General features: G+C 39.1%; 1 protein-coding gene across 22 annotated transcripts in view; it reads right to left on the reverse strand.

Annotated features, from left to right (window-relative positions):
• PSD3 (pleckstrin and Sec7 domain containing 3) overlaps positions 1 to 15,315 on the reverse strand; it is a 646,842-nt gene that overhangs the window by 270,449 nt on the left and 361,078 nt on the right. The window lies entirely within an intron of this gene.

Genomic DNA, 15,315 nt, shown 5'->3' on the forward strand with positions numbered 1-15,315 from the left:
ACCAGTCACTTAAATAGAAAAGACTTCACAGGAGGTTCTCCCTGTGTTCTGTAAACGTGGTACGTTATCCTCCAAACAAATGTGGTAACGCTCTCATCAAAGAAGGATCAGACCATTGAGTCTCATCACCAGGCCTTTCCGAACCTTTTTATCCTACTAGGATTACCAGATTTTCCAAATAAAAATAGGACACACCCAGCATAATTTGAATTTCTGATAAACAAAAAATAATGTTGAGTATAAGCATGTTCCAAATATTGCACAGGGCATACTTAGGCAAAAAAAATTGCTCACTGCTTATCTGAAATTCAAATTTAACTGCACATCCTATATTTTATCTGGTAACCACATCTCCTGAAACGTTTGCTCTAAGCTCTATTTAAAGAATCCCAATTACGGTATTCCCTGTCCATTGGTAGCATGTTGCGCAATCAGCTTCCTTCTGGGTTTGTTTTGACTTGCTTCTGTGATTTAATTTTCATTCCTACTATTTTCTGTTCTTTTATCAAGACCTTCTCTCAGTTGCCCATGACCTACTGATTTTTCTCTAATGTCCTCTAAATACGAAAAAAAAAAACCCTCTTTCTCTATATTTTCACCCTTCTTTTCCAGCCTGCACACTGCCACCACAGAAGTGATAATACACCTCCTTTACAAAAATCCTACACAAGATAAAGTCCATATTCTGTGTCATGTCATATAAGGCCCTTCACAAGCTGACCCCAACTGCTCGTTTCAATCTATCATCTACCATTTTCCTCCTGATCCACCTATAGAGAAATATTACCTGTGCTCACACATCCCTTTCAGTGTTGTTTCCTTTCTCACTCTTATTATCCCCACCCCAATATTCTTGGGTGCCCAAAATTCTGCAAATTCTTACTGACCCTACAAGAGCCCAGGTGAAATAACAGCTTTTCTAAGAATCATATTCCAATCCCCTGGCTGCATTCTCAGCGCACCTGAGTTATACCTTTATCATAGGTCTGCCTTTTAAAAATCCCATCTCTCTCCCCCACCAGTATCTATACACACCACAGGAGAAGCTTGAAGTTATCAATAGCCATCTGTTAAAAGAATGCAAAAACTGAGCAATCATCTGAGTCCATATCTTGCACTGTCTTCTATGCTATGAATAATAACATGTGGCAGTCACTTTCTAATTCATTATGACTAATCCTCTAAAGTTCCAAAGAGACTGATATCAGCAGAAGGTACCAGATAGATTGTCTTATTTCATATTTACTTTGAATTTAAATTTTAAAAAATTCTTTAAATTTTTATTTAATCATGGTAATAAAACTAGGATTAAAAAATAAAGTAGGTTAAGGTGTCAAAGGTTTCCTCCTGTATTTATAAAGCATACCTGGGAGTGGAGCACAGAAACAACAAATAGCCGCCTACTTCAATTTTATACATACACTAGGTAAAGGCAAGTCAGAAGAATCCCAAAGAGTGGGAAGAAATGACTCCAGTTACAAGTGGAATAAAAGAACCAGAGAGAGCAAGATGACCCCGTTGCCCCTCTTCAAGCTGAAGATACAAACACAGAGGCCTGGAACCAATAGACTCAAGAAAGCCAGTACAAATGTAGAGCTTTCGTGGCTGGAATGAAAGTCAGTAGAGAAGAGTTCTGAGTACATCAGAAGCAAGATACACTTAAAACTCTCAAGCATAAATTCCCTCTAAGAAAGGAAAAGGAATCTTGTCGACCATCATTATCTATGGCATTTATGTCTCAGGCATTCCAGATAGTACATAATCTAATCTTGAAGTAAACGTAAATGAGAAATGATTCAGAACAGCTACAGCACCTCCAGTGGTACCACTCACCTAAGGGCATCTAACATTGGAAGGCATCTGCTATGCGCCAGCACTGGGATACGCACTTCCTAGGGACGGTCTCATCTAATCTTCAACAATCTTAGTGAAATAGGTAGTGGTATCCGCATTTTACAGATGGAAACTGAGGCACAGAGCTGGACACAGACAGTGGGACTTCAGCACTCCAGTCCTCTATACTCTCTATTACTATTCATTTTGCTACATTTCTAGTCATTTTCTGGTATACATGTTTTCGCTGATTCAACAAACATTAGCAAATTATTTACCATGTGCCAGGCAAAGTTTTAGGTGCTTGGAACATTCAGTAAACAAAACAAAACAGAAAAAAAAAGAGAGAAAAAGAAAACCCTTCTACCCCAGGGGAGAAATAAACAATAAACATAATAAATGCATAAACTATATAGCATGTTAGAAGATGATAATTGCTATTAAAAAATAGAGCAAAGAAAGAAAGATCAGGAATTCCAGTTTGGGGGCGGGAGTTGATATATTTTATATGAAGTGGCTAGGGGAAGCCGGAGCAACTTGAAGGGCAGAGTCGCCAGCAACTAAGGGAGGGAAGACTGAAGTTGGTACAGGTTTTGAGAGAAAGAAGTTCCACTGTAGACATGTCACCTTTGAGGTGTCTATTAGATATTCAAGCAGATACATGGACATGAGGCTATGTGAAGTGCTCAGAAAAGACATGTGCCAGACAGTTAGCCACTCCAGGGAATTCTCAGACTGTTGGCCTCAGGTGGCCCCAGCACTTTCTTTTAAGGTCCAAGATGATTCTGATGTGATGTCAGGATTTTGAGCCACCACTTTAACTCATGGGAAACCACTAGGGGTCTAAAGAAGGGAAAAGGGAATCAGACAGACTTGGAATTTGCTAGGATCACTTTTGCTTGTAGCATGGGAGAAAAACTATAGGGAGACAAAATTGAAGGCAGAGAAACCAGCTAGAGAAACTTATCAAAATAGCCTGGTCAAGAGATAAGAACCTAAATTAAAAAACAGTTCATGTGAATATAAAGGAAAAGCTTGTTCTGAAAGATATTTAGAAAGCAAAGTTAAAAAACAGTTCATGTGAAAGGCCATATATGATAGACCCACAGCCAACATCATACTCAATGGACAAAAGCTGAAAGCCATCCCTCTGAGGACAGGAACAAGACAAGGGTGCCCACTTTCACCACTCCTATTCAACATAGTTCTGGAGGTGCTGGCCAGAGCAATTCGGCAGGAAAAAGAAATAAAAGGAATCCAAATAGGTAACGAAGAAGTAAAACTCTCGTTGTTTGCAGACGACATGATCTTATACATAGAAAACCCCAAAGAATCCACAGAAAAACTATTAGAAATAATCAACAACTACAGCAAAGTAGCAGGGTATAAAATTAACGTGCATAAATCAGTAGCATTTCTATACACTAACAATAAACTAACAGAAAAAGAACTCAAGAACTCTATCCCATTCACAATAGCAACGAAAAGAATAAAATACCTTGGGATAAACTTAACCAAGGAAGTGAAGGATCTATACAATGAAAACTACAAGACTCTCTTGAAAGAAATAGGCGATGACATAAAGAGATGGAAAGACATCCCTTGCACATGGATCGGAAGAATAAACATAGTTAAAATGTCCATACTACCTAAAGCAATATACAGATTCAATGCTATCCCAATCAGAATCCCAAGAACATTCTTCACAGAAATTGAACAAACAATCCTAAAATTCATATGGGGCAACAAAAGACCGCGAATTGCTAAAGCAATCCTGAGCAAGAAAAACAAAGCCGGCGGAATCACAATCCCCGATTTCAAAACATACTACAAAGCTACAGTGATCAAAACAGCATGGTACTGGTACAAAAACAGGTCCACAGATCAATGGAACAGAATTGAAAGCCCAGAGATAAAACCACACATCTATGGACAGCTAATCTTCGACAAAGGAGCAGAGGGCCTACAATGGAGAAAAGAAAGTCTCTTCAACAAATGGTGCTGGGAAAACTGGACAGCCACATGCAAAAGATTGAAAATTGACCATTCTTTTTCTCCACACACCAAAATAAACTCAAAATGGATCAAAGACCTAAAGATTAGGCCTGAGACAATAAGTCTTTTGGAAGAGAATATAGGCAGTACACTCTTTGACATCAGTTTCAAAAGAATCTTTTCGGACACTGTAACTCCTCAGTTGAGGGAAACAATAGAAAGAATAAACAAATGGGACTTCATCAGACTAAAGAGCTTCTTCAAGGCAAGGGAAAACAGGATTGAAACAAAAAAACAGCTCACTAATTGGGAAAAAATATTTACAAGCCACTTATCCGACAAAGGGTTAATCTCCATAATATACAAAGAACTCACACTGCTTAACAACAAAAAAACAAACAACCCGATCAAAAAATGGGCAGAGGACATGAACAGACATTTCTCAAAAGAAGATATGAATATGGCCAATAGACACATGAAAAGATGTTCATCATCGCTAATCATCAGGGAAATGCAAATCAAAACTACACTAAGATATCACCTTACCCCCGTTAGATTGGCAAAAACATCCAAAACCAAGAACGACAAATGTTGGAGGGGTTGTGGAGAAAGAGGAACCCTCATACACTGTTGGTGGGAATGCAAACTGGTACAGCCACTATGGAAAACAGTATGGAGATTTCTCAAAAAGTTAAAAATAGAAATACCCTATGACCCAGCCATCCCATTACTGGGTATCTATCCTAAGAACCTGATATCAGATATCTCAAGAGTCCGTTGCACCCCTATGTTCATTGCAGCATTATTTACAATAGCCAAGACGTGGAACCAGCCTACATGCCCAGAAACTAACGATTGGATAAAGAAGATGTGGTATATATACACAATGGAATACTACTCAGCCATAAAAAAAGACGAAATTGGCCCATTCACAACAATGTGGATGGACCTCGAGGGTATTATGTTAAGCGAAATAAGTCAGTCAGAGAAAGACGAACTCTATATGACTCCACTCATAGGTGGAAATTAGTATATTGAGAAGGAGATCTGATTGGTGGTTACCAGGGAAAAGGGGGGGTGGGGGGAGGGTACGGAGGGGGAAGTGGTGTACCCACAACATGACTAACAAAAATGTACAACTGAAATCTCACAAGGTTGTAATCTATCATAACATTAATAAAAAAAAAAAAAAAAAAAAAAAAAAAAAATTATCAATGGCCCCAAAGAGCTTTCGCTTATGAGTATTACATTTGTCACATCTTACCTTATTAGAAATTCAAGATAGGAAGATTTAAAAGTATGTCTTTAATAATTATTAAAAAATAATAAGCCCATTCATGTTAACATAAATAATATTTTTATGAAAAATAACTATATTTTCCAAAATAAAAGAAAATTAAGCAAAAAAAAAAAAAAAAAAAAAAAAAAAAAAAAAAAAAACAGTTCATGTGAAGATAAAGGAAAAGCTTGTTCTGAAAGATATTTAGAAAGCAAAGTGGGGGCCGGCCCAGTGGCGCAGCGGTTAAGTGCGCACGTTCCGCTTCGGCGGCCCAGGGTTCACCCGTTCAGATCCTGAATGCGGACATGGCACCGCTTGGCAAGCCATGCTGTGGTAGGTGTCCCAGATATAAAGCAGAGGAAGATGGGCATGGATGCTAGCTCAGGGCCAGTCTTCCTCAGCGAAAAGAAGAGGATTGGCAGCAGTTAGCTCAGGGCTAATCTTCCTCAAAAAAGAAAGCAAAGTGAAAGAACATAATGAGTGATTTGGGATGTGTGTGGAGTTGTGCTCACAGAGAGCGCAGGAGGCTACTCTGACTTAGAAGCTGGGCATAATGTGATGCCACCAACCAAGACAATGAACACAAGACAAGAAGAGAAGACATACAACAGAGGGCACGTGTGCATACAGAGAGAAACAGGACATAGGAGGACAAAAGACCATGAGTTTGGTTCAAAGACATGATAAGTATAAGGTGTCCAGAGGACACCGAGGCAGAGCTGTCTGGTTGCTACAGCAACCGTCTGCTACCTGTGGAAACAGTATAGGCAGAGTAGTCACCCCTATATTGGTGGATGGGATCACCTGGTGAGAGGCTGTAGCATGCAATATGACGAAGGAACCCTGAAACATGCCAACAAGAAATATGTCTAGGAATGTATTCATCTGAACACGATTCCTTTATAGCAAAAGAATTAGGAGGTCTCCCAATTCTTTATAAATGCAAGTGCTCAGTTTGCCAGTAAGTAACAATTATTAATTTAGAAGATGCTAAAAGCAAGTATCTACCAAAAATCTCGAGCCTTTATAGGAGAAGCATAAACAAAACCTAATTATCAAAACTCCTACTAGCTACTTCTCTGTTCAGCAGAGAGGCCAAAATTCAGTCTTTACCCATGAAGAATTTTAACAAGTACCACGTAGAGGTTCTGCCTCCTCAGGATACCTTTTAAACCTCACTCATCTTACTCAGCCTTACATTCAGTATTCCAGAAGAGGGCACCAACGTGCAAGGCGGTGGCACAGAAACTGACCAAACTCACCAAGTGAATGAAATAGGCTGCATTTGCCTTGGGAGTATTGATTCCCAATAAACAACCGGACTCTTCACCCTTCTTAGACATTCATACTCTTCTGGGGCACGATCCAGATGACGCAGGTTTTCACTTTTGGGGTTCTTTTTTGTTTTTCTCTATGAGGCAGCAGCTTTTCTGGGTCAGCTCTCAAACAAGGATGTAAAATCCGTATTACTATCAAATCAACTTTAATTCAAGCGCATCATAAAAATTTGAGATTAATCGTTTGCAATGCAATCATTACTAGATGTTCAGTTTGCAAACAAGGAGGAAAAAAGATTCAAAAACATTTACACATTCATTATTTGCATAAAAGCTTCTTTGTGCCAACTGGGCTCAGTGAATCCCAATTCCACTGTACAGGAAAGGAGGAGTGAACCATTTGCAGATGGACTAACTTATTTTCCTGGAATGCTCTTAAAATGTCATTGGATATTCTGATTTTATATCTTTCATGAAAAACAGCTTTTGGCTATGTTTCTTCATTGCCTCGATATGACATTAAAAATCTCTAATGACACCATACCACTCTCCACGCAGGCAAAAGGAAATAAAGCGGGGGGGGCAACTGCATTCCATTTCCTTGTAAATCAATAAGTAGGCAGTCTGAAGTTGACCGTGTCATTTAATAACTGTGGTTAAGATACACTGCACACTCAGCTGGAGACAGGGTGGTCTGAATTTAGACAACACACCCACCTCTCTTCGCAGAAAAACACCTGCTTATCCAGGCCAAGATATCACATCCCTTCCTGTTTCTCCAAATCCAAATTATCTAATTTAAAAAAAATTTGTTTAGAGGAAAGTACTGACAGTCTCAATAAACAAATACATCATAAACTCACAAAAACACTCCCTCCTTCAAAGGAAGAGGTAAGAGGTGCTACTTGGCCCCATGACACAGGAAAAAAGTAAGACAGGTAAAAGGGACTTATCTAAATGGCCAGAGACCAGAAACTTCCCTCGTGGAAATAAGTAAGGGTGCTCTTACTGCCCAATGCAATACAATTATAAACAAGAAAATTTAACACCCTTAGCAGAATATTTACTATAACATAGAATGAGATCAAGTCTATCCTTCCGAAGAAAATTTATAAAAAGAAATGTCAAATTTTTAAATGTCAAAAATTGCCTGGACTAGCTCCTCTTTCCTTTTCTCTCTGCAATCCCTACCAACTACAAAGAGACAGACAGATGGACAGACAAAAAATAGTCACATACATCCCTATATAATAAGAAAGATAATGACAATGGCTGTTTTTACATGGTGTTTATAACAATATTATTCCTTAGTGATTCCCTCTATAGAAGGCCATTCAATAATACAATCTATCATTTAAGAAAAAGTCAATTCAAAAGTAATAAATCCCAACCAACCATCTAAAAACTCAGTATATGCTTTATTATTAGTTAAATCATAATCATCTAAATTTTTTTGGGGTTCTTAAGGTATGTTTTCATATGTGATTATCTGATACTGGAAAGTGATCAGTTTTCTGTCACTATGTTGTCTCGTTGTGGAAAGGTTCTGACTAAAACATAATGGTTTTAAAGTGCCATACTCTGCCCCTTCCTACTCCCTGAGGAAAAAAAATGCTATGAAGCACATAACTACTTTCACCTTAAACCATCTTCTAACTATTCGCATTAATGGCGTCCAACACATTTTAAGAATGCAATGAAAAACTTTTATGCAAAAATTTCTCTTCTGTCCACATTTTTGCTGGGTTGAATTAGAATTGGTATATATTCACTGGGCATCAGAGCTGGGCAACGAAAGAAGGTATGAAGAAGGTGGGCAGCAGCGGGGGCTCAGGACAGCCAGGGAGGGCACGAATGGACTCTGGCCAACATAAAGGGCAAGAGACACTCCACAAAGTAGACAGTCCTTACATGGGTAAACCACAATCTTATATTGCACACAGCTTGTTAAATCGCGTCACATCCAGAGCTGGTGCAGCTACACCAGCCCTGTGAGTCCCTGTTTCCTGCCCAGCACACCGCTCAGAGGCGCCTAAAGCTGGTCAGAAGTACCCTCTTCTAGTTTGAAAGCAGTGCCCAGAGTTAGAAGATGCATCTTAATTCAGGGATTCAAGTTGAGCGGGATTTTTTAATTAATCCCTGCTAAAAGTCTCGACCTAGAACTTATTTCTTTTTAATGTCATTTACTTGAGAATAACCACCATTAGGGATAAATAAGTAAAAATTCGCTTATTAAACATAAGTATTCTATCCCTAAACTAAACATTACAACTGCTCAAAAGTGTACATGGAAATATGAATTTGACTTGATCAAATACCCTCTCGCATGTCGAGGTAATAAATATTATCATCTAGCCAGAGACCATCAGTTCTGCTCTCCTCTGCTCCCTCTTCCTTTTCTCTGCTAGCTCTTCCATCTTCTGAAGAACAAGAGGCTTTAAAAATATTTTGTGTGTTTAGATACTCTCCAACTTTTACCATCTCTGTTAGTGCTTTCTGCTCTATCCTCATATTCCTACAAATAGCTGTTTTCGCCCTCCTGTACCCTGACCTTGGCTGTGCTCAGAACTGCCCGCCTGCCCTACAGGGCCCCTCTGCTGCTGACACATCCACTACCTGACAGTGCAGTGTCACCTTGCAAACACCTTCTGCAGTCTGCACAGCCCATGCAGTTCCTACTACAGCAGCATGTGTATCAGCGTATTCTCTCCATACTGAGTTTCCCCCAACTGCTTCTCATTGCAACTACACTGAAAGCTGCTGTATTTGATATGTGGAGAGTTTCCCAGATTTGCCTAACAAATTTTGTGTGCAATTTTAAAGGGAAAAAATTAGCTCCTTGACGAGAGTGCAGGAAGATCAGCAGGAAGAGAATTCTCTAAGGAAATAAAATCCTGTATCTGTCACTTTCTGCTTTCATCTCTTTACAATCAGCTCACCTGGAGACAGATCAAAGGGGCCACCTTCCTCTGGGGCCATGGGAATAACAAGGGACTTCTCCACTCTTTATTGCCTGTGATGAGTTAGTGAGAATATCCACACACATTTTTGTCTTAACATGTTTTATAAACATGTCTAGAATGTTTACTGTGCTCTGTACACTGTTCTAAGCACTTTAACTAACCAAACCCCTTTAACAACTCTACGATAGGTACTATTATCATTCCCATTTTACAAAGGAGGAAGCTGACACATGGCGATGTTAAGTAATTTCACATGGTCACACCGCTGGTAAATGGCAAAGCTGGGATTAGAGCCCAGAGCAGGCAGTTTTAGCTGCCGAGTTCAAGCTCTTAACCAATATGCTGTGGCCTTTCTTCTGTGCTATATTACTATAGATTACACTTCAGGCATAGCATTGGTATAGAGAAAAAAAAGTCTACTTTTTAAAGGACATCCATATGACACGATTATGGTTTCATAATTAAATGTATACAACCAAATTTGCATAAATTCTCTCTGCAATTACTTAGTAAAGCACCTACTATGTGCTGGACATACGTATAGATGTAGGGGTGCAGAAAGGACTGTAACAAAGTCCTGCCCTTATGCAGTTTTACCTTCTAATAAGAGGACACAGACAGTAAACCTCCCCCCATGCCCTCCTTTTACCCTTCCACAAATATTTGCTGGATATCTGTTATGAGTCAGACACTATTCTAGGTAAATATGAAGTGTTCAATAAAGCATCAGACAGACAGAAGTCCTTGCTTTCCATTCTAACATTCGGACAGTGATAGTGGTAAGTGCCTCGGAGATAGACAGCCAAGTAAGGGAACGCGGAGGTAAGGCTGCTATTTTATTCATGGCAACAAGAAAGCACCATTTGAGTAGAAAGCTAAAGAAGTGAGGGATAGGGCCTTGCAAGGTATCTTTAGGAAGAGCATTCCAAACAAATGCAATGGCCTGAGCAGGACTGTGTTTGGAGCAGAGAGAGGCCACCGTGGCTACAGGGGAGGGGACGGATGGGCCTCAAGAGGCCATTCACTTACACTTCCAAAGTAGTCACTCACTCAAAATTCCCCAAATCAATGCCAGTTTTCAAACATCTCTGGTCAGAAAAGGCACAACAATTTAGAAGAGACTGTTAGCATCTTGTACATCTCAGGCACACTGTCAGTTCCTCCCTACTTCTGTAGAAGGTTTGAGGACCCTCAGCGTCAGCTAAAGGCCCAGGCTCCAGTAATCATCTACTCCGTCCCGCAGCACGAAGACCCGCTGCATACGCTCTCCAGTACTTTCCCCACAGGGTTGGTCTGTGACTTTTCTAAGGCTGAATCCAGATCTTCATCATACTTCTATCCCAGTGCCTAGGGCGATGGCTGGCACATACCCGTGTTCAATAAGAGTGTCCTAAGTCAAACCGCAAAAAATTCAAAAAGAAAGTCAAATGACTGTGTGCTCATCTCAACACACCAATCAACTTGACTGGAAGATGCCTGAAAATAATAATCAGGATGCTTCCTCTCATGAACCTGTATAAAAAGCTGAAAGTCTCCACTGTGAGTTTTGGTGGCCTATAGCCATCAAGTTAGAATTATTCCAGTAATTCTAAGTACTTTCCTCATTACGGAATCTAAAAGCTTTGACCAATAGAAAACACTTACCGGTGAGTTCTCTCTAGACTTTTTTCCTAGGTTTAAAAAATTTTTAACATTACCCCCTCTTTATTAACACAATGGGTGAACAGGAAAAAGCAAATATGAGAAAGTGGCCAAAGCTAAGTGGGCAGAATGCAAGGGGGCCTCTCAATTCTTAGTAAACTAAACATAAAAAAGGAAAATCATGATTACTAGATAAAAAGATCATATACAGTAGCCTAAAAAGAAAAGTAGCATTGCCAGTTTCCAAGATCTGTATGTTCCTAGGCAGGATGTTTAAGCTGGTTTCTTCCCATCTTCAGTTATTATTCTGTAAAATAGTTACCAAATTTTAGGGAGCTGTATATCGCCTACCTTGCCCTTTGATTTCATACTATCACACTCCAAAATCAAACTATCCTGCAGTGGGAGGGGGAAGAGCTTTCTGTTGCTTAATGTAAATTACATCAGTTATCTGCTATCTAACTCGTTTTAAAGTATTTTGGTATTTTAACATTAAATCCTGGGATTTTGGAGGTAGTTTAGTAATATGAGCTGGAACAGATTTAATTACTGGACATGAGACAAGACAATCTGCTCTGCAAATAAGCTGAGAATTAAAGAGACACAGAAGACAACAAATTTAGTGAATGCCCCTCTCTCTCAAAAACAGAGAGAGAGTCTTTAAAATCAGATGAGGAGAAGAGGAGAAGTCACATTTTCTGGCTTTCAAACATGTGACAAGCCCTTTACATATATCATCTCATTTTAACGAGAAGCAGAACTTCCTCCTAGTGCAGGTTCTTTCAGTGAGTTTTAAAAAGGCATCCCTCCGGACAAACGAACTACAGAAAGGCATCTACTTTGGTACTCATTTTAGATGAAGGAAGCTCTGCCAGGGCTCACAGCTGAGCAAATGGACTTCAGGGCATGTGTCTACTTCTCACATCCAAGACCCCTGAGGCGGTCCAAAGAAATTATGCAGTAATTAGGACAAGCACCTACCTTTAGGCCACATGGCCTTAAGAAAGCAAACTGCAGAACTTCCCAGCAATAATCACCCAACAACTCAGTGTTCACAGGACAGACAACAACTGAGGTTGAGAGATAGCACTTGCCCTTCGAATCACGTCTTCTGACTCCAAATCCAACACTTTTTGTCCACTGAACCATTGTCTACAGCAGAAATGACAATGTAAATAACTGGTAACAGTCAGCCTTCCCAAAGGGTAGGCTCAGTCTCAACAAAGTGTGGCAAATATTTTTCAAGCAAATTGAAAATGACAAAAAGTCTGGTCAAGGGAAAGGGTGGTGGGAGACACTTCTGGAGGCCCAGAATATTAGTAAAGGAAAGGACGACATCAGAGGCAGTGTAGATCAGCCTGAAGCCGCAAAAGGCATCCTCCAGAACCAGATCACAGCTCTTCCTATAAAGGGAGGTGGACAACAGGAAAAGCTAAGGATGCTACTGAACAGAAACTCAAAGTCCTTTCCCCGTCCCGTTTTTGCCACCGAACATCTCCAGAGAGATGAGGCAAAAGTGGCACTGCTTTTGGCAAAAGTATCTACATACAAGTCCATATTATATTTCATTGATTCTTAAACACATTTTCTTTTTACATTTCATAGTTCCTGAAATTAGGATGGCTTCTTATATAGCAACCAGTACAGCTGCTGTCTGCCAGGCAGGTGTATGTTATCTGCGTTCAAAGGAAAATATACATTGTTGGTTTAATCTTGACTTAACATTTACAATGTCTTCAAAAAGACTATGCTATGAATTGTTTTTGAAACAAAAGTATTGTGTATGGATAAGGCATTGAAAACAAGCAACTAAAATAATTATTTTTATGTATTATTTTATGTGAAAATCTATAAGTTTAAGAATTATTAAAAATTCTAAGTGTTAAAAGCTTTGTGTCATAGTTAATTGGTGGTATATTACTTGGTAGTTAATGATTTATCTCCTAATCAATAGCATCTTACATTTAAAAAATTCTAGGCCTCTTTGTTTTTACTAGTGTACATTTGCCTTAAATTTCAGTATCATTTAGTTTTTAAATAGAACATTGTATTCTCTTCCTTGATTTACTGATTTATAGGCCATAATAGTAAAATTCTTTACTTTCCATTCACTCTGTTTTGGAGGAGACAAGTTATTTTGAAGTTCTGGCTTTTACATTTAATTCTAGAATTTTATGGCAAACTCCTCAATCATCACCATTCAAAATGACACAAACATACCCTCTAATCAACATTTTAAGATACTAAGTGTAGCCAAATGAGAACAATATTTTGAAAGCATTGCTATTACCCTTACTTCACAAAGAACATATTTGACATTAGAATTAAAATTTTGCTTCTCCAATTTAAAAAAAAACATAATCGTACCAAGATTCAAAATGCTAAACTTTAAGACTACAAGGGTCTATTCCTCATCAGAAAAATACAAAGTAAATGGATTTTATGTGAATCACTTAAGACCAGTATTTACAATCAATGTCTAACAAAATCAGATGAAAACTCAGGTTTTCTCTAACAAAATTGCATATTATTTTTCTCACTGTTTGATGAGTTTCTGTGGAAATGAAGACTATTTTCCAGTTAATTCAAACATTGCTACAGATATTAAATATCCATATTGCTTTAATATCAAAATTTTGGACTTTTTCATGCACAGACACACACACACTAATAAAGCTGCAACTCCATACAGTTTATGAACTTCTACACTCATGGCTTTAAATAATTTTTTTTATTTTGAACCATAATCTATTCCATCACTTCAAACTTTATATTTTGAGGAAGGGATAACAGGAAAAAAAAAAATCTCTTAGAGGACAAATACCCTCCATACTGTAAAAAATAGGAAGGGCAAGTAATTTGAGTATTTAACTTCTATATCCCACACTGCAGATTCACAATGCAGGCGAGCACTAAAGACTTAGGATATTCAGGAAGAGTTTTACTTTATTTAACCTTGATAAAATCGTTTTGTGGTTTAGTTTTGTGGTGAGTGTACTACTCATTTATTTCCTATCTATTCTACATGGAACACACACATTGTGAAACACGCATTCAAACTTTCACTAAGCTATTAGGTTTACCCAATAAGATGTTCTTGTACCACAGAAACTCTGCTTGAGGAGGGGCTGTGAGAGGTGGCCTGCACCCAGCAGATGGCCCAGGCTGAGTGAGCACTCAACTTCAGAGCAGCAACGCAAACAGAGAGAGAGCTGGTCACACATATGCCTTCCCAGAAAGGAAGTATGCTGCAGAGCCCTAGACAGCATCTGTTGTCTGTCCACCCCAGTTCCTCGAAGGGGATCACTCAGGCATCACTTGAGGGAAGGAGGGGAAACCTGTTTCCCTTCTTCAATACTACAGCGGTCCGCTGGAGTGTTGTCCTAATACTCCTTCGCCCCAGCCCAAGCCAGACAGACACACACTTAAGAGCAATACCCTATGCCATGGTGCAAGCACAAAGTGGAAATAGCCTCAAACAACTTTTAAAATGGTGAGAACGAATGACCCAGCTGTGATGTCCCAAGTAAAACTGTCCATCCCTCCACCAGTACCCCCCACGGACAGTCTCCCTGCTTCCTGACCTAAATACCACAGGTGGTGATGAGAACTACGCAGCAATCCCAACCACCTGCCACAAGAAGCAGCGATGAACCCCGAAAACAGCCTGCACTTACATTTTGTGACTTTCAGAGAACACTGACATTTCTGATTGAAATTCGCCACAGAAATATAGAATATACAGTCCTCACTAGTATGTTAACTCCATATATATCTTATCTTTCTTCTAAAGTAACAAATACATGTCAGATGACCACGTTCAGATCTCTTTATATTTAGAGAACAAGAATATTTGCTTGTCCACCCTTCTCCCCAGTCCTGGCCCCACTTAACTCGTACCCTAGCATACACAGTCACTCAACAAAGAGCAACTAATCCAGTCAATCTGCTCTATGAAGCTTTTATTTAAGCTTTACTCTTTAAATTTATTTCTGAAGCATATGATAAGTCCTATCACTCTAGCTTTATAAAGCAATAAGAAGAGGAGGGAGGGAGGAAGCGAGGACAAAGAAAAGAACAAAGTGACTAAGCCGATGGCTAGAAAAACACCCAAGAAGCCAAAAAAACCTACCAGTCTGGGACTTCCACTTGGAGGACACATGCCTTCCTTCTGAGTCTGTAGAAAACAGAATTCACTTCGGCACCATTCTTAAAACTCATCTTTAAATTTCTCCTTCAACTATAGTCAAATCACCTCAACAATATTACTTTCACATTCTGAATTTCTATCCTTGGAACTAGGACTGATAAAACCTAAACAGATTTT

This window comes from Equus caballus, chromosome 27 (assembly GCF_041296265.1).
Source record: "Equus caballus isolate H_3958 breed thoroughbred chromosome 27, TB-T2T, whole genome shotgun sequence".
Taxonomy (NCBI): Eukaryota; Metazoa; Chordata; class Mammalia; order Perissodactyla; family Equidae; genus Equus; species Equus caballus.